Here is a 20,248-nt window from a genome sequence, read left to right on the forward strand (position 1 = left end):
ACAAGAAAAAGGAAAAAGTATTTATTCTTTCTACTGGCCAATGGAACCTCTTGGCTTCTTATTTTCCAGCCACAGCGTCTGTGTCAGGCTCCCCAAAGGTCTGGGTCTGCCCACCCTTGATCCTATTACAAGAAGACAGGCTTCTCCTGCAGACCCATGCATCATCAAAGAGAAAAAAATGGTCCCCTTCCCACTTGGGCTGTAGACAGCAAGAGCTGAAAAGGATGGGGGAGGGAGTATGATTCATTCCTAGCAGAAAAGTGACTCAAAAAGGAAATCGCCTAGTGCGTGGGGATGACACAGTTCACTGTAACCTGCTGTGACCAGGCCTGTCTGTCAGGCAGGCAGCTGTCTACCTTCGCCTCCTTGGACAGGAGTCAAGCAGACATGCCGGGCACACTCCGGGCTGCATCCACCACAGGGTGATTCACAGACGTTTCCTTGCTAAGCCTCCCCCATGACCACTCCCAGCCTCGGTGCCCTGGTGCTCCACACCAGAGCACAGCAACACTGGAAGGCAAAAAGAAACAATCCCCATGCAAAGACCTGACCCTTTGGGGCACAGGAAGGAGAGCCAGCACAAGGGAGGGAGAGCCACATGTAGTCAGAATTCCTAGAGTCTATGTTTTAACTTAGCCACAGTAAATGTTTCCTGTTTTACACTCTTGGCTCCAAATCACTTGCAAAAAAAAGAATTGCACTTTTATTTTGCAGCTTGTTTTTCTTCCTTTCTTTGTTTCTTCCTTTCTTCCTTTTTTATTTTTTTTTCCCTAAAATGAAGGGACCTTTGCACCTTAAACCTTAAAAGGGACCAGGTAAATGAGTAAAACAAGGTGGTACCTGAACAATTTTAACCCTGCAAATTAAAGGTTCAACCAGGCACAGTGGCACACACCTGTAGTCCCAGAGACTAGGGAGGTTGAAGCAGGAGAATCTCAAGTCTAAGGGCAGCCTGGACAATTTAGGGAGACCCTCAAAATTAAAATAATAATAATAATAATAATAATAATAGCTGGGAATAAAGCTTGGCGGTAGAGCTCCAATCATCAGTACTGCAAAATAAATAGGTAGGTACATAGATGATACTTTATAGATATATAAGTAGGCTGATAATAAAATATGAATATTAGGCTGAAGTATATGAAATTGCTATTGTGGTAATCACAAGTGAGTGATTTTATACATAAAATCATCATTGTATAGGATTCAGTCTAACAGACTCCATGAAAGGGTAGTAGTCAAAGCTTCTTCAAAAATTATTTGCTTTTCAATAAAACTTCATTGGTATCTCATGAGTTGCTGCTTTAAATTGTCACAGGGGCTTGCCAACCTTTCTTACCTGGTCAGTTCTCACCAACTGTTCCCTGCAGTGCTCAAGTATGGTGGAAGATCTTCTCCATCGTTTTGTGCACCCACACCATGACCATCCCATGGCTACGTAGGAAGATGGTGTCGACTTTTGGGGAAACCAGGGTCATGGAATTAGCAGAGAGTTGTCACTACTAGTGCCACCAGAGGAGCCCTGAAACTGGCCCCACATCTCATAAGAATGGCCACACCATGTCACACCTACTGGCATACTTCAGGTTAAGCAGGCCACTTTCTTGCTAAGTCTAGTCAGTCAATTCCTGAGACCCCTGGACCAGAATGGTGGGAACTAACCCCTCTAGAAAAAGGAAGCTTTGCCATTTTCCCAGGTAAAAATGACATCATGTGGTAAATACCTCCACTTTCTCTAAAGGACGTGAGAAAAGGACCTATCCCTCCACCTACACATTTTGGTACCCAGAATAAGACAGCAGAGCTCTTTTAAAAAAGTAAGTTGTACTGGTCTTTCAGTTGTTACAGTTTCTCTCTCTCTCTCTCTCTCTCTCTCCCTCTTTTTTCTTTCTTTCTTCTCGACCCTCCCTTTTTCCTCAACTTTCTCTCCTCCCTGTCTCCTTTCCTTCCTCTTTTACTTTCCATCAGTGAGCATTTGTTGAACATTTACACTATACAAGGTCCTATTTTCCAACAAAATAATATTCTTATACTGTCACAAGAAGCTTAGATCCTGCAAAGAGAGAGTGAGTTCTCCTCTACATGTAGCTCAGAGCTGCTTGTGCTATGTGAGTACAAAGGGAAGAATAATTATCTGTGCCTGAGAAGAGCAGTGGGTGAGGACTAAGTGCATGGACAGTTCTCAGCTTACACAGAGTGAGTGCCCAGTAAAGATCATTTCAATAAGTGAAAGAATGAACTGGGTCTGACTGGGGTCTGAATGCGGAAAGGGTTGAGAATCTCCTATGAGTAGGCAGTGTTCTAGGTACTAAGTATGAAATAGTAAATCATGAAATAGTAAACAAAACACAGTGCTGCCTTCAGATTGAGTGTGAAAAACTTGATATCGTATTTGAAAAAATTATATATATATAATTATATATAAATATACATATATATATATATATATATATATATATATATTTTGTTGTTGTTGTTGTTTGTTTGTTCGTGCTTTAGAGAAAGCTGGATACAAAATCCTGACAACCGGAAACAGCTCGGGGACATGAAGTCCACAGAGTGTACACATTTGATAGGAAAACAATAAAAGTAAAAAAGTTTGGGAATCTAATGCATTTTAAAGAAATAAAAATGAGAAATGATACTGTCCTTGAAAGTGCTTTTGATCTTATTACAACCATTATCAACATTTCCAGATCTCTCCGTGGTCACCGAAATAGGAAGCGGAAAATAAAGGAAATCAACCTGACATTTCAATTTGTCTCCCCTTCTGACAATTTACCTCTAACCTGCAACTCATAAATAGAGTAGACAATGGAAATGGGTCCTTGGGGGCATGTAGCAGTAATGGGCTAGAAAGGGCCCTGTCCTGGAGAAGGATCTTTCCAGGTGACACACCCACCTGTCCTTGGGGCTTTGTTTACTCATTCTATTTCCTGTCCCAATGCCTGAAACACCTAGCCCCTCCAATTCCTAGTAGATATTTTAAAGAACCAAACTTAGCAAATCCAGACTTCTAATGCTGCATTGTTTTATTTTATTGAGACAAATATACAAATAGTGAGCAAAAACTATAAATATACAATTTGAAGTTTTGATAAATGAACATACCTGAGAAATAACTCCTCCCATCAAGATGCCAAATGTTATCAACATCACAGAGAAATCTAGTTGATACCATCCAGGAAGAGGCAACCGCTTTTCTGATCTCTATACCAAAGATTATTTTTGCCTATCCTCCAACTTCTTACAAGTGGAATTTAAAGTATATATTATTTAGGGTCTAACTTCTCTCCCTTAGCATAATGTGTTTGAAACTCATCTATGATGTCTCATTTATGATTTTTTTTATTTCTAATAGTTCATTTTATGATGAATAATTTTTAATCATTAACTTTTTTAAGAATATTTGATTTGTTCCCATTTTTTTTTGCTCTTATGAAAAACATCTTTATGGAAAGATGCCATATATATTCTTATCCTTGTCTTTTTAAGTTTTCATTTCCCTTGGGTAAATACCTAGAAATAAAATGGCTGAGTCCTGAAGAAACTGTGTTATCTTTATAAGCAACTGCTGGATTATTTTCTGAAGTGGTTGCACCATTTTACATTCCCTCCAGCAACGTTTAAGAGTTCCAGTTACTAAACATCCTTGACGACATCTGGTACTATCAGACTTTCTAATTTTAAGTTTGTTAATGGCTATAGAAGTGTATCTCCTTGTAATTTTGTTACATTTCTCTATGATTTTGAACGTTTTCATATTATTTTTGAACATTCCTATCTTCTTTGGTGAAATATCTGTTCAAGGTATTTTGCACATTTTTAATGATTATTTTTTCATATACATAATGTGACTATCCTGATAAAAATCCTTGCTGAAAACCACCTTATACATATTTTTTCCAGTCCATAGTATGCATTTGTATTTTTTCAATTGTCTCTTTTGATAAGAAATTTTAATTTTTATGAATCCCTATTTATTATTTTTTTTCTTAACACTTAGAACTTGTTCTGACCTAAGAAAACTCTGCCTACTTCTGTAGACTCTTAGTTTTTATAGTTAAGTCAATAATACAAGCTATTTTTCTGTGTTTGTAAATGATAAAGGTTAAGAGTCATTTTTTCCACAATTTTCATGCAGCTGAACAGATGTTCAGCACATTCTGATGACAAGACTTTCATCTCCCAGTTGAATGGCCTTGAGACTCCATCAAAATGAATTGAGCATGTGCAGGTGGGTCTATTTCTGAACTTTCTGTTCCATTCTATTGTTCTGCCTGTCTTTTCTTAGATAAATAACACACGATAACACTATTATAATTAATGTAGATTAAGAAATTAGGTAGTGTTGAGCCTTGTGATGCGTTTCTTTTTCCCACCTTTTCCAAACATTGTATTAATTTACTTAGGTGCTTTAACTTGCCCAAATATATTTTACAGGAAGTACTAATTGAAATTTTGGCTGGGCTTGTGTTGAGCAGACCAATTTAGGAAGAAAAACACAATAACAACATTGTCCTCCAATCCATGAATATGGTTGTTACTCTCCATCTATTTAGCGCTCTGTAATTCTCTCAGGAGTGTTGGATAAATTTCAAAGCCGTGGTCTTACAGGTCTTTTCTTTAATTTGTTCTTCAGTATTTTATTTTGTGTGTGTATGCTGTTGTAGATGTGATATTTTTGTTTTGTTTTTCTAATTCTTTACTACTGGTGTATAGAAATAGAATTGATTTTGGTATATCATGAAACCTACAATCATGCTGAATTCAGTATGAAGTTCAGCAGTTGATTTAGCAATTCCATAGTACATCTATCTAAACCATTATATCATGTTCAAATAAAATAATTTTACTTCTTTTCCTATCCTTATGTTTTTTAATGTATATTTTTTACCTTACTGCAATGCTTTGAACCTCCAGTAATATGTTGAATTTAGGTAAGGAGAGTAGATATTCTCATCTTGGTCTCAATCTTTGGAAGAAAGAATAAAATATTTCACCATGACTATAACATAGGCTGCAATTTTTTAAAAAATTGTTGTTCTTTATAGATGAAGGAAATTCCCTTTTACTCCTAGTATGTTACAAATATTTTTTTATCCTAAATGGATGTTGAACTTTATTGAGTGATTTTTCTCTATCTATAGGCATGATTAGATAATATTCTTAATTTATTCTGTTACAACAGTAAATTACACTTTTTGGTACTTAAAAAATCAAACTGATTTTGCATTTCTAGGATAAACCCTACTTGGTCATGACATACTTTCCTGTTTGTGTATCACTGGGTTCATTTTTCTAATATTTTGTTTAGAATTATTATATTTATATTTCTGAGGGACATTGATCTGTAATTTTCTTTTCTTCACCATTAGTAGAAATAGAACTCTCAATAGCACACATTGGGCTTTTTAAAAATTAGAATTTAAAAAATTTTAGCAAAATAATACTTTAAGTTACTTAAGAATTTGATGTAACTTTTTTCCTCATGTAACATAAATTTCATATTGCCAAATGCTTCAGTTATCAATAAGATAAAGCATTAGACTACTTTTGTGTGTGAGAGAGAGAGTACAAGAAACATTACCAGGTCACAAGAATATTTTTCCAAGACATAGGCCATGAGTGTTCATTTGGTCACAGTCATTAAAAGAAAAGTAAATAGAAGTCACTTCATAAGCCACTAAGAAATGTCTATTTTTCCTGTAGAATAAGTCAGTCTTGGAAGTCAGTCTGTGGTCCCCTCCTACCAAATAACACCTTGCTGTATTCTAAATCTAACAGGCTGTATATGTGGGAATGTGAGATTGTACAAGATGAAGAGGATGAATCAGAAATACTGCCCTCTGGGTCCTCTGGGTTTTCTCCCTGGGTCTCCCCCAACATAAGCTGATTTATAGGATGAGATGAAGGTACTGCTGATGGCCACAATCCAGTAGCATATTTACTCTGGTTTGAGATGAGGGCCTGAATTTTAAGAACAGACTGTGTTTTGAACTTTTGTGTAGTATTTATGTGATGTTGCCCATACCTATGTCATGAATATTCAATACCATGGCACGTGGAGGGATGTAGCAAAAACAAGGGACACTCAGAAAGTAGTTTTTCCATCACACAATAAATTGTTGCCTAATTTGACTTAGGAAATGAGGAATATTTAAGGGAAATCATATGAACAAAATAGGAGCACAAAGTTCCAACATTTAGGGAGACTTGGAGAAGAAGCTATATACATTTTCAGATGAAGACTGATCCTGATCTTATCATTGAGCATGGAGGGCCTAAGAAATGCCTGTTCTGTTCTTTACCTATGCAACACAATCACTCAGCATGGTAGTTATCAATGTTTGCCACTCAGGAAGAAGTTGAGGCCAACAGGTTCTAAACAGGATTACCAAGGTGTCAATGCTAGGGAGTAAGGGAGTCAGGATTTAAGCAGATGCAGTTGCAAATTTATCATCTCTCCTCTTTACCACATTTTTTTTTTTACAATGAGCTCTCAGAAATCAACCAGAGAAACTTAACCATTCATGGACACACAAACTCCATCAATTGCATTCATTATGGTGAATAATGAACTATGTGGATCCCTCAGCCTGAGCTTGGTTTCAAATACATCATTCAGTAGTGTTGGAGAATCTGGAAGGAGTAGTATAAATATGAAAAACTTTTCAATCCTAATGGTACCCCCAGGTGCTGGACTTGGATCCACACAAAAATTCAGCATATAATCTTATCACTAATAAGATGGTTTTCAGAACAGGTAAGAATAAAGGGCAGATTTCTGGGGGTCTACTTACCTACTTTGATATGAATGCACACAATTTTATTTTTGTCACAGTACAAAGATGACATTTTTACTATTATTACTTTGTCCAAGGAATGAAGCAACTTAAGGCAATTAATGCTCATCATTAATTGCTCAGGGTGAGCAGAATCAAGTTGACATCTAACCAGAGATGAAGTGGTTAACAAGGATATTTTCTTCAACAGGCATGAGCAGGTGGCAGGCTATGCATTGAATGGTTTATTTATTTATTTATTTATTTATTTATTTATTATTAGTTGCTCAAGACAATACAGTGATCTTGACATATCATACATTTGATTCAAATAGGGTATGAATTTTCATGTTTCCACGTGTACAGATTGCAGGATCACATTGGTTATACAGCCACGTATATACATAGAGCAATACTAGTGTCTGTTGTATTCTGCTGCCCTCCCTATTATAAGCTCTCATCGTCTAGCTCTTTTGAGGATCTGCAACTTCAGGAACATCAGAAGTCATCCGACTGGGCACCAGTCTTAACTTTTCATCGTGGGCATTGCAAATGGTGAAGGATGAGGAGAATAACTGTCAATGACGATATGGTAACTATGATGGAGGGTTTAAGCATCCCAAGAGGTGGTCTTTAGATAGTGTCAGGAGCTCTACAAGGGACCTGTTTGAGTAGGTTAGAGACAAGAGCTACTATAATTATAATGTTATAATGTTTTTATTCATACATTCATTTTTATGTCAGTGTTTAATACTGTGCTTAGAGCTAGAGAGAAAACTAGTAAACAAATCACCCCTACCTCCATGGAAGGTACTCTTATTCAAGCAATAAAATCTGTGTATAATGATGAAAAATGATCAGTACTAGAGGGAAGAGCAAAGTGTCCTATGAAAGTATAACAAGAGCTTCTGCATAACCCAGGTGATCTGAAAAGATGACAGATTGAATACAAAGTGTAAGGAAGCAGAAGGTGACAATGTTACTGCTGGTTTTCTGAGAACACTGTGGGTAGACAGCAGACCACACACTGAGATGCAGGGGCCTGACAACAACCAGTCCCAAAGTTTACAAATGAAACGAAAGCAGAGCAAAATGGTCCCTCATTTATTCAGGAAATACTTAATTCATGCGTGGAAGATACTAAGCACTTTGCCAGATAAGCTTTCAATGTCAGACCTCTTCTAATTCATGTTTTAGATTCCCTTTTCTGCAAATTTTTTAGATTTCAAAAAAGTTGACCATTTGTAAAAATGACACCAGGAAAGCAGTTAAATTGTTCTTTCTAAGTTTTTGTGCATTGAGCCAAATCTCATTAGAGTGCTTTAAAGTATGAGCACAGAAATAGGCTCCTAAAAAAATAGATCCATTTCTTGTTTGCTTGCTTTTTAGCTTTCTTTCGTTGGAAGTGTTTTGTACTTTCTGTTTTGCTTTGTTTCACATTAAAAAGAAGCTGTTCGGCACATGTATCACTTAGAGGCTGTTGGCTGTATTTCTTGGGTAATGGAGAGTCTCTATTTTTTAATTTTTTAATTTTTTTTACCCTGTGAGAATTTCTGTGAAATTCCAGACCCTTGAAAATCACTTTAATAAGTGGAATGTTTTTTCTTCCTTCAAATATACCCCTTAGATGTTTATTCTAGCATAAAAGCTTTCCTACGTTATCAAATAAACACTATAGGATAATTTCAATTGAGAACAGAAATGCTTATGCTCCATCTCAACCTCACCAATGATTGTATTTATTCATTCAATAAATACTCCTTAAGTGATCTCTATACTGTGAACCAGTCCCTCTTTGGTAACTTAGCTAAGTGCCTTCCTTTCATTGTCTTCAATTTGCTAATGTGATTAGAAAGATTTTATACTCCATAATCACACCTGGGCAGACATTGACTTCATTTTCATTAATATCCATACATACATGTATATAACTATATAGTTGTAGACTTATAGTACTTGACTATTACACTGCATAAAGTTTTCAGTACAAGTTTAGATAAGAGATGCAAGATATAAGAATAATAACATAACATCTCTTTGGCATGTTATGTAATAAATTGCCTCATGAGACATCACCTCTGAACTAAATCTATAATATTAAAAAAAAATAGGGGAAAAAGCAAAGTAAATATCAGACCACACTTTTTTTTTTCTTGGCCTATGTTCAGTGGTTTCACAGAATGGGAATGGTTGCAGGACTAATCAACTTGGAGTCCCATGTCTATTGTGGGTGCTGACAGATGCCCAGGGTGAGGCCTCAGTTTCTCAGTCATCAACACTGGTTTTGTTTATGTTTGTGTCCTTTCTGAAGCTTTGGCCAAGAGGCCAGTCCTATAAGATCCGAGAAGCAGGATTTAACATAACTGGGCATAAACAGCCATGTTATTAAGATCTCTGTACCTGTAGCATAGTGATTGCTGTGCAGTAATGAAAATGATATTATGAAACAAACAAAATTATACAGGCCCATGATAGGCGACAAACAGATAGAAAAAAGTGACCAAATGGAATAAATTAGGCTTCCCCGTTGAATCCCACCATATAACCAGAGCCCTATCTCTTCGCAAGTTAATCCATTATTGATGCTTTCCCCATCAGAACCCTGTGCATGTGCTTTTCTCCACAGCTATTGAAACGATTTTCTTGTCTAGAAAAGTTATGAGAAGATTTGAACAGTTTGCCTTAGTGACTTCAAAAAATGAAGCGTTCAGCAAGGTATAAAGAGCTTTGAGAGACTCCTCATTGCAGGATTTTACTGAAGACAAATATTCAGCTCTGTGTTTTGTAGGCTATTTTATCAGATCTGCAGATTTTCAGATTTTATTTGCAGAAAAGAACAGGTTCCAAAAGATAAGCACTCTGCTTTGAGTAGGAGCATAACACGGTGACGTTAGATAAATTTGTATGCTTAACTTTTTTCCCTGAGAGTGTCCATCTGTGACATGTTAGAAATATCAGAGAGACCACAAGCCAAGACTGCAAAAAGTTTATAAAATTTGAGTTAGAAGGAAAATTATAATGCACTGGTTTTTAAAATTAGTCACCAGGCACCATAGGTCTATAGGACTGGAACACAGGCTGCATGCTATGTAGGCATTGCAAACATCATGTCATGGCCATTCTAAAGTCACTTTGAAAGGAAAAAACAGTTCCCTGGAAGTGAGATGACATCAAGGAACGAATATGATGCACTTTCTTTTCTCTTTCCGCCCTCCTAAAGCAGAAGAGTGACTAAATTTCCTTAAAGCTAGTGAACTATTGTAAATCATTTTAATCAAAAATCATTTTAATGACTCGGGTAGCAAAAAGACCAGAAAAATATTTCAGTTCCATTCATTTTTTTTTAAACCTCCGTTAATTCTACTAGGTTCTTGTTCCAAAAGTTATGCGCTAGCAGTATCTTTCTGGGACAAGAAAAGAGACTAAGAGACTTAGCTTTTTTTAATTTTTTTTTTAATCTCCAGCAAAAAGAAAACTTATTTGAGAGTATTCATAAAGATTCCTACGGCTATCTTTTGAAAAACAGGATAGCATACTGGCGATAATGAACTTGAACATAGAGCAAGTTTTAACTCTGTGTGTGTGTGTGTGTGTGTGTGTGTGTGTGTGTGTGTGTGTTGCTGAGGATTTAACTCAGGGCACTCTACCAGGGAGCTAAACCCCATCCCCTGCAGACTGCACTTAAATCCAGGGCTCACAGTGTTTGCCCTCGCTGTGGTTTTGACGCTGGGTCTTCTCATCAGTGGAATACACTGTTTTACTTAAGACAATCCACACCAGCTGCTTTCACTTGTGCACATGTCCTTTGCCTTTTAACTTTTCAAGTGCATATTTTCAAAGATGATGTTCCTTTAAAAGTAGGCGAGCAATGATGAAACGGGATGGATGGTCAAAAGCAACAGTGACTTGGAAAAGAGCCGCCGCATGAAAAGCAATGCAGGGTTCTTGCAGGCTAACAACATAAACAGGGCCACCGAGAGAGTAAATCTTTGGATGCTGCTAAACTCTAAACACGTTGTCTATGTCTATCTGGTAAATCAGTCAGGACTTCACTGTTGGGGGCCGCCCTGAACAGGAGCTATGCACACACCTTTAAGTCCTGAGTAAAGAAGTACTGGACTGGTATTGCACCCTGCAACGCAAGTGGACTTGATCTCTGTTCTGGTAAGAAAGGTGTAGTTCTCGGAGTGGGCGTCACCTGATGGGGTTGAATTACACTCACCTGTTTGTTGTAATCCTACCTTTTTGCCCTTTTTTTGGATAGAATGTTCCATAGATTAGCTCCCCCATTAATAAAACCCGGGTTCGAGGTGTGCTCCCTCTCTTTCTTGCCTGCTTTGCCTCCTTTGTGGGAGCTGAGTCAGGGGGGCCATCACAGAAACCAAAGAAAAAGGTATTTTCTCTGACTGTGTGTCATTGATCTGTGCCAGCCCAGTTCTCCTGGAGTGACCCTGACTGGTTGAGCCGTGTGTCATGACACTTCATTATAACTTCATTATATTCTTTTGCACTTTCTTAAGACTAATTGCCTCAGATTTAGGGGGGAAAAATGGTATTTCAGAGATTACTTAGCCTTTTTGGCAAAAGAATAGACTTTTTATAAGTGGAAGTTTGTCAAGTGAGAACTCTGTAACTCAATGCATAATTCAACATGTAATACCACGTGCAATTTCCCTGCAGGCCCTGATATACTAAGTATGACTCTGATTACATCATATCATTGTGAAAGAATGAGAAATCATAAGCATGAGATAAATTGGCTCCCCCACTGTAACAGAACTCAGTAGGCAAAATCTTTAACTGTCCATTTCCTGTTTGGCTGAAGTGTTTTTCCCCTCATGTTGGAAAGTCCTTTGGATCACATGGTCCCTAGAGAGCATGCTGCATTCTACTCATGCCATAGGTCCTCTTTGCTATTTAGTCTTTGAAGGACAAACACCATGGCTGAGGATCAGCTTATGTTCAATTCAGTCCACAACAGCCAACATGGCTCGAGCTCTACTAGATCACAGGCACTATATCTACAGGTAGGCTGGGCCTGGGAGGGGGTGATGGGCTTGGAGATCACACACAAGAACCGGAGAGCTGTCACCACCAAGATGAAGAGGGGAATCCCAAAGACATCTATTTATCTTCAGAGGCATCTTGCTGGATGCTGCTCTCTTTTCCTGCACCTCAGGAAGCTGGTACTTTCCTCAAACTCTAGAACAGTGAGTGTCCATTCCTGTGGCCACCAGCATGGTCTGTCCCCTCCTAGACTGCTCAGGCTCTGCAAAAATCCTATATTTCCTCATCAATCCTCTCTAGAAAATCACAACAGTACACTGAGAGACTGACTGACGGAGGTGAGTACACTCACCTGACTGGATCTGATCCCAGCAAGGAAGCATATTATCTCATTATTCCAAAGTGGTATTTGAATTTTAAGAAAAGAGATGAGTAGGATAAACAATCAGTAACTCCAATAGGAAAAAAAAATAACCATTTCTCTGCCTGCTTATGTGATCTGGGGCTGTCCCCACCTCTCTAAGTGCTGGGACTTAATTCAGCACCTTCCCCAGCAAGTCCATATTTAACCTTAGGAGGCTTGTCCACAGGGTGAGGAAATGGTCCAGATGGTTGCCTATGGAGTATGGTACTGGGCAGCTGAGTCATGCTGACAGCCAGGGGACCTGACAGGTTCATGTCAGACTGCACAGTTGACAGCATCTTCTCAATCCCCCTTATTACAATTTATCACAGGATTGAGCAACCAAAAGAAAACCCCCTTCCTGATGCAGGAGAAACTGTTGTGTGGATGGTGATGGAGATTACAGGGGATATAGTATTCCCGTTACTGCACCGAGTGTAGACACCTCTACCCTGCCTTCAGGGGACAGGTAGGGAATAAACCCACAAAGTAAATTAACAAAGTTCTGAGTGGCAGAGGAGAACTCTTCAACAAAGCATGGCACAAATCCCTAAACTTTTTACTGCCCCAAACCACCAGCAGACTAGGGAATAACCCCAAAAGTTAAGACTTGGAATAGTTTTCAGGAGTGGCCACATTTCACAAAGCAGTTCAAAATTTTTTATTGAACTGATTGCCTTATACAAAAATAAACACATCAACGCTATGGTTATGCATGAAGGCTTTTATTTCATGTTTCCCTTATAGGAGACTGGATTCTGGGCCCAGCAAATAGACTGTTATGAAATAGGGATCCACACCCTTTGTGGTTGAACAGGAGGAACAGTTATACATAATTTCCATTTTGTAGTTCCCCCCCAAAAAACTAAATGTGAATTTTCCAATATTTCATCCACTGTAGAGTAGAAAAACGTATATAGGAGTGCCAGGCATTTAAACACTACCAAAGGATTCCATGCCCAGTGGCAACTACTTAGCTGTTACTAAAATAAAGAGCATCCCATACTATTTTAAAGACTACCTGTGGCTATTTCTAGTAACCTCCCCTAAGCACAGAAGCCATTAAGAATTAAGTGGTGGCAATCAGTATAATTATGTTGATCCAATGACATCCACCGACTGTCCCATGAGACAGACTTTTCAGGTGACAATGGAGTTATATTATGTTTTGAAGTTTTTTTGGAAACAAATGTAAACAAAAAATGGCAAAATAACATCAGAGTTTTTCCCATCCCTTTCTGTACTCTTGTCATCCAAGCCCAAGAGACAAAGTGCATCAGAAAAAAAAAAAAAAGTACAGATGATTACAAGTGGTGGGAACTTGGCCTCGAGGAAGAAGGACATGGACGAAGGTATTGAACACAAAGCTTGAAAACTGTGTGAGGCAATGCGTTTGGTAATTAGCTATATTAACCATGTTGCACATGATAAAATAATACGTTATCTGCCAATTTTATATATGTATGTATGCATATGTATATAAATACATATAGAGAGAGTAATTATACATATATACATATTTTTTTTAAAATAAAAGCAAACAAGAGTGAGAGATCATGGAAGAAGTGGAAAGCGAACGAATCTTCCTGATGGGTGGTATTAGTGTGGTGTCCCACTATCTCTAATGCTCATCTGTCCCTTCCTGTCCCTCACTTTGGCTCACCCCAAGAAAACAGAAACACAATAAAGGAAGAAAAAATTTAGGATAGCTAAAAGATATGCCACATACGTTAGCAGAGGTTTATAGCCTATTTTGTCAAGTGCTTTTTTTTTTTTTGTCTAGAATGTTGACTCTTAGATTCTCAATATTGCTCATCCTCCTTTCCATGTTTAAATCAGGTTTTGAAATAGAACGGAAATAACTCACAAGAGACAAACAACTCACATGCTGGTTTTAAGACAAGGTACCCACAAAAAGCAATTATGTGTAGAGACATGTTATTAACAAAATAGAAAATTCTGTTTACTAATAATAAATCATTCCAACTTTTGAATCATCAGGCTTTATATATGCCATACTGTAAAATTAAAGAAGACCTGGTAAATTTAATCCACCAACTAAAACATATTATAATAAAATAAATATTGCATCCAAACACTTAAAAGTGACAGAGCCAGAATTTCAATCTACTCTGACTCCAGATTCTTACTTGTTGGGATAGAACACGTTTGAAGAAATTGATCTTTCCAAAAAGTAAAGTTTTTAAATTGAGAATTTTTTTCACTGGTAGATTTCTCTAGAGCCCCTACCCACTCAGTCCCCATACCCCAATTCTCAACCCCCCACACTCCAAGCATTAAGAACCTGTATCTTTACACTGTGCTCCTGGGTGTGAAATGCTTTTGAGGGCTCACTTGAGCATATGCACCTCCCAATCACTCAAGTAACAAGTGGACACACAGTGCTTCAAGATGAAATGAAACTGAATTAAAGATGTTTTCAATGCCCAGTGTAAGTTTTGCACACTGCCTATATTGTTTTTATAAAATTTGCAAGTTTGCAGTGGGGGCTGCAAATTTGGGATGCTTCTTGCATAACTATTTTGCCCACTGTTTTCAAATGGGAAAAATAGTTTCTCTAAAAGTTAGTAATAAATTACTGGTTAAAAACAAGTTGTGTACAAGAATTTGGAATAGCTGTAATGCTATTGAATAGCTTTGATATATAATTCAATATTTTGTAAGAGTTGATTAATTAGCTGCTGTGGACTGCAATGACAATAGGCAAAATGGAAAATGGTTGGTGACCTTCAAGCCTAGTCAGTGACAAATAAGGGTGGCAAAAGAGAACCAAATATGGAAAGTAAAATACCTAAGAGGACCTCAAAAAAAAGGTGTGCAATGAAGTTTTGCAAAATAAAGTTCCAGCAGATTCTCCGCCTGGGCCATTTTGAAATAAAACATAGGAAGGATGAGAAAAGATTTGTATGTGTGCAAAGACTGAATGAATAGCTCTATATTGCTGTAAATATATTCAAAATTCAAATCTGGTTAAAATGAATTTGTAGGATTGTCCAAACTAATTTGCTGCATAGCTATTAAGGAGGAAATGAATCAATGTATAAAGAGCTCATCAAAGCCTCTACTATCCCTTGCAATAAGTATAGCAATTGATCTGACTGCTATACAGATGAAATTACAGTTATTTTCTGATGATATAATGAATATTCCAATAAATATATATTATTTTGCTAAATTTTTGACACATAAACCATAGAAAAAGTTGTTTTTTCCCTTTTCTCCATATTTTCATTGGTGATAGAAGACATAGTTTTAAGGGATTACACTGATTTTTAAAACTTCATGGCTAAATTGGCAACAATGTCATGTCTAATGGGATAAAAGCTATAGCAGGAAAAGACCTAGTAGTTATGGGTCCCATAAAAATCTCTAGAGGAAATTGACTTCCCTGTATATAAAAAGATATTTAAACACCAACTGTTAAAATGATGGCATCTTTCAAAACACTATTAAATAGTGCCATACAAATTGTCACTTTTATTAGCTGAGGTCTTTAAATTTCATACTTTTCATTTTGTAATGACTTTTTTTTGTCAGTAAAATGAGTTTTTCTGCAAAAAAAAAGTTTGAAAGCATTAAATGCTGGAAGTTTTATGATGTCTATGCTAAACTATCACTGAAAGCATTTCGTTGGGAAGGTAAGCAAAAATTATATTTAAAAAATAGAGCTGACTGTGTAACAATTATTTATTCTGGACCAGACAACCATGCTAAAAACTTTGTGCTGGTGATTTAATTCAGGATTATCCAGAGACTGATTAGGTAGGATTAATTTCCTTTCCCATTTTAAGGATGAAGGTATTGAGGCTTGATGGCTTCAACAACCTTATCCAGGAGGTTAAGACAGAAAGAATAAGGGGGGCTCAGCAAGAGCCCCTTTGTAATTCCTGTCTTAGCCCATGAGCTCTGAAGTCCTTTGGGGTCCTGGTCCCATGCTTTCCACAGTGGGGGCTGAGAGACTAGGGATTGCTGAATGTCAGCTTATTCGTAAAGAGTGCCAAATGTTATTTGTTAACCAGTCATAAATCACCAAGATCTGTGAATCAGAAAGCATTCAGTTCTGCCCATGATAAAATCACTCTCCTCTGGTGTGCTTCAGTGTGATTTCTTTCGTGAAGAAGAAAAGGTAGGTTCAACATCTGTCTGGAGAGCATGAATGGTCTGCAGGAGTGATTTGCATATTAAAACCATGCATCTATTTATGTCAACAGAAAATCTGGCTGCACACACAGGTGGAAACCCTGGATCAGGCCAGGGATGAGGATAAGCACTATGATGCCCGAGAATGAGCAGATGATCTCCTTCAGCAGGATGTGTGGGAGGACAGTCACTAGGCTTTGTTTTTTAGCTTAATTGTTTTTATTGGTGCAGAATACAGGATAATTATTGTAATAGTGGAATTCATAGTTACATATTTGTACATGCACACAATATGACAATATAATTTGGCCGATTTCCCTGCTTATGTTTCCTGGGCTCTGTTGCATTTTGTAGCACAAGTTACTTAGGCATGCCATCCCTACTGCACATGCAATATGGATGTTGTCATGAAACACAGGTACAGTATACTGACAATTTCTTTAGTCCACTATTATTTTACACAAATGGTAACAAGCATAAACATCTTGTGATCCTGAGAGGTGAAAGCTGAAAGAAGTTCAGTAAGGGAAGATGGATCTATAGATGTTAGTCCATTAATGGCTCAGACACCAAGTTCATGTTTGACTTCATGTGAGTTATATTACATTATAGCACATGGATCATCTTTTTATTCATAAAAGGGAATTACTATCATTTTATAGGTTGACCCAAAGTCATTTTTTTCCAATCTTAAACATATCTCAAAGTATTAACATACATGATCTAGACCTCCACTTAAATAACTATCTCTGACCCTTGAAGAGTGTCCTTGTATAAAATTGGTTTCATGCCCCTGTTCTGAAGTGCTTATTTTCCTTTTAGTACTTCTTAAGAATTATCTTCTAAGAAGTCCCTTCTTGATAACACAGATCTTTCTTATTTAAATAATTAGTGTATTGATAAGAACTAATAAGGCAAAGGATAAAAGGTAACCATTTGTAACTTAAGGAGGAAGCAAGATTGCCTGACTGGTATTTTGAAATTAGAAATAAGTTTTGATCTAAGAACCACCCAATGACAGTGCACTCAACGCCAGTAAACAAGCATTTATGTTTCAGAGTCTATAATTGGTTAGAAATATTCTCCTACCATAAAATAAACTTCAGAGAAACACACTGAGCTTTCTCATGAATTAGCCCTAATGCCAAGTTCCAGGAGCTGTGAAATAAAAAATAAATAAATAAAATTAAGTAAACACATAATATTGCTGAGCAATCTGTAACAACTTTTCCTTGTATGAAAAGCTCTCAGAAAGAAGCAAACTTGAAATTTATGTACGTATTCAACCTATGGGTAGTGCTACGGTATTTTAAAGAAAGAGTTACAGAGAATGATGACTGAATTCAATTAGAGAGTCTCCAGGGCCATCCGTTTTATCACTTGCTCACATATAGGCTCAGCAGCACACGCACACTCACACACACAAAAACACTGGCTTTATGAAGGTGGATCCTTGACACACACACATATCCTATGTATTTTTAAAAAACTAAGTACATTGATGAGAATTTAAAAGTCTCTCCCCTGCTTCTCTTGTTTTTCCAGCTCAGATGCATGCTTTAAATATACAATCGGCACTATTTAGTCTAGGCTGGCAGAGATACCCATGGGATTGGAGGCGCTGCCTGTAAACCAAAGATGGGGGAGCATTACAGATAAAATATGACTTGCCCTAGCCCTTTCCCATAACAGATGCTAAAGCCAAACCAAAACTGCTTTGAAGAGCATAATAATAAAAAAAAAAACTGGGCTAACTTTGGGTTTTACTGCCTTTAAATAATCATTAATCTGCAATATCTGCACTTCTGAATCCTTATAATAGCTAGGTGCTGTAAGAAAAATGCCAGACTCACCAAAAGTTGGCCAGCAAACACTTATGGAGCACCTCCCCTATGCCATGTACAAACAATCCAGCAGGCAGTTCCTTGGGGAATCTCTGAAAGAGTCAATACTTCAAATCCTGGTTGCAAAAAATGGGAGTCAATACTTCAAATCCTGGTTGCTACCTAAATTTAAAAGGACAACATAAGGTAATGGATTTTTCCAGGTTCCTATGTCTTCAAGTTATCTTTCTCTTCTAGAGAAAGCAATCCTTCAATTCAGCATATTCCTTTGAGAAATCTGTTACCACAGTTATAATTAGTTATTTGCCTGCCAAGGAATTCTGGTGTAGGAATCCATCGATGGTCAGAGCCCTCATCTATAAACCTCAAAGACAGTGAATGATCAAAAGACAGAACTGAAAACCATGCTTGTCTGCTGTCCAGAAGAGAAATGGAAAGTCAGTGTGGGGTGTGCACAAATGGGTAACTGCGAGCAGTGTGCAATGTTCATGCACAGGCTCCCTCACTTCTGTGTCAATTATGCCCAAACTATTCATAATAAAAATGATGATGCCTGGAAGTCACCCAGAAATCCCAGAACTCTGCCCAACATTTGCTTCCCACCCACCCATCCTCAGAGTCAGTAGTCACACTGGCAAAAAGTCTTGCCTTTCATCAAAAATAATTACCAACTAAGTGAACTAGTTCATACAATTTTAAAAGTTATTCAGACAGTGCAAACGTACAAAATAACCACAGTCAAGAAAGAGACATTTCCCGGGAAGGCAGGTGGTTCTGTTTTTTTAAGTTCTCCCTTCAGATCCCAACACTGCCCATTTCTGGCACAGTGACATGTGCAACCTTCTGACTCCCCCATAAACTGTATATACCACCTCTGTGGTCCATGAAGTTTCCCCAGGGCTAATACAAAGCACCTAACATAGCTGTATATAGCAGAGAACAGTATGAGTCATGGGCGCCATTTTCCTATGGAACCCACAGCAGACACCACCTGTTTCAGGACCACTGGTCTAGTCAGCAATGGCAGGTGACCCAATTTTGGTCAGTGAGGTGACATTTGCTGGGACCAGCTTGTAAAAACTAGACAGAAACAAAACAAGACAAAAAAATGGCCCTCTTCTCCACTGGTATTAAAAGTTCAGAATATTTTCAGCAACACAATGTATTGTGTTTTGCTAATAGGAACCATGTCCCTCTCCCTTGCTCCTGTCCTTAACTCCTGGAAAACATTAAGCTGTTCTCTATTACTATAATTTCTATTATTTCAATCATGTTGTATAAACAGAATTATACACCGTGTATCCATGAGAGACAGGCTTTTTCTTCATCTAGTCTGTTTCTCTGGATATTTATACAGATTTTTGCTTGTATGAATAGTTCATACCTTTTTATTGCTGAATACAATTGCCTGCTGTGGATGTGCCACAGTTTGTTTAACCACTCACTTGTTGAAAGACATCTAGGCTGTCTTCAGATTTTGGCTGTTATAAATATCCTATGAACGTTCCAGATAGGCTTTTGCATAAGTATAAGTTTTCATTTTTATGGGATAAAATGCCCTGGATTGCAATTTTTCATGTTAGTTGCATGTTTATTTTTGAAGAACCTGCCCAACTGTTTGCAAGAGTAGTTTTGCCATATATGTGTCTATCTGCCATATATGTGACCCAGTTTCACTGCATCTTCATCAGCATTTGATATGGTCACTATTATTTTAACTATTCTGATAAAATATATATATATTGGTATCTCTCCTTTAGTTGCAGTTTCTATTATATTGATTGTTAATAATGTTAAAACAGCTTTTCATGTACATATTTACCAGCTATGTATTTCTAGCGAAATTACTGTACATGTTTTTTGCCCATTTTCTAATAATTTGAAGTTTTGCTGTGGTGGAGGTGGTGATACTGGTGGTGGTGGTGGTGGAATATTAAGACTTATACTTTATTTTAGCTATTATATTTATTTTGGATATATCAGTATAATCTTGTCTATAACTTTGAAATATATAATATATAACTATGCTGAGTCTTCCAATTCATGAA

The sequence above is a fragment of the Ictidomys tridecemlineatus genome, chromosome 7 (genome assembly GCF_052094955.1).
Source record: "Ictidomys tridecemlineatus isolate mIctTri1 chromosome 7, mIctTri1.hap1, whole genome shotgun sequence".
NCBI lineage: Eukaryota > Metazoa > Chordata > Mammalia > Rodentia > Sciuridae > Ictidomys > Ictidomys tridecemlineatus.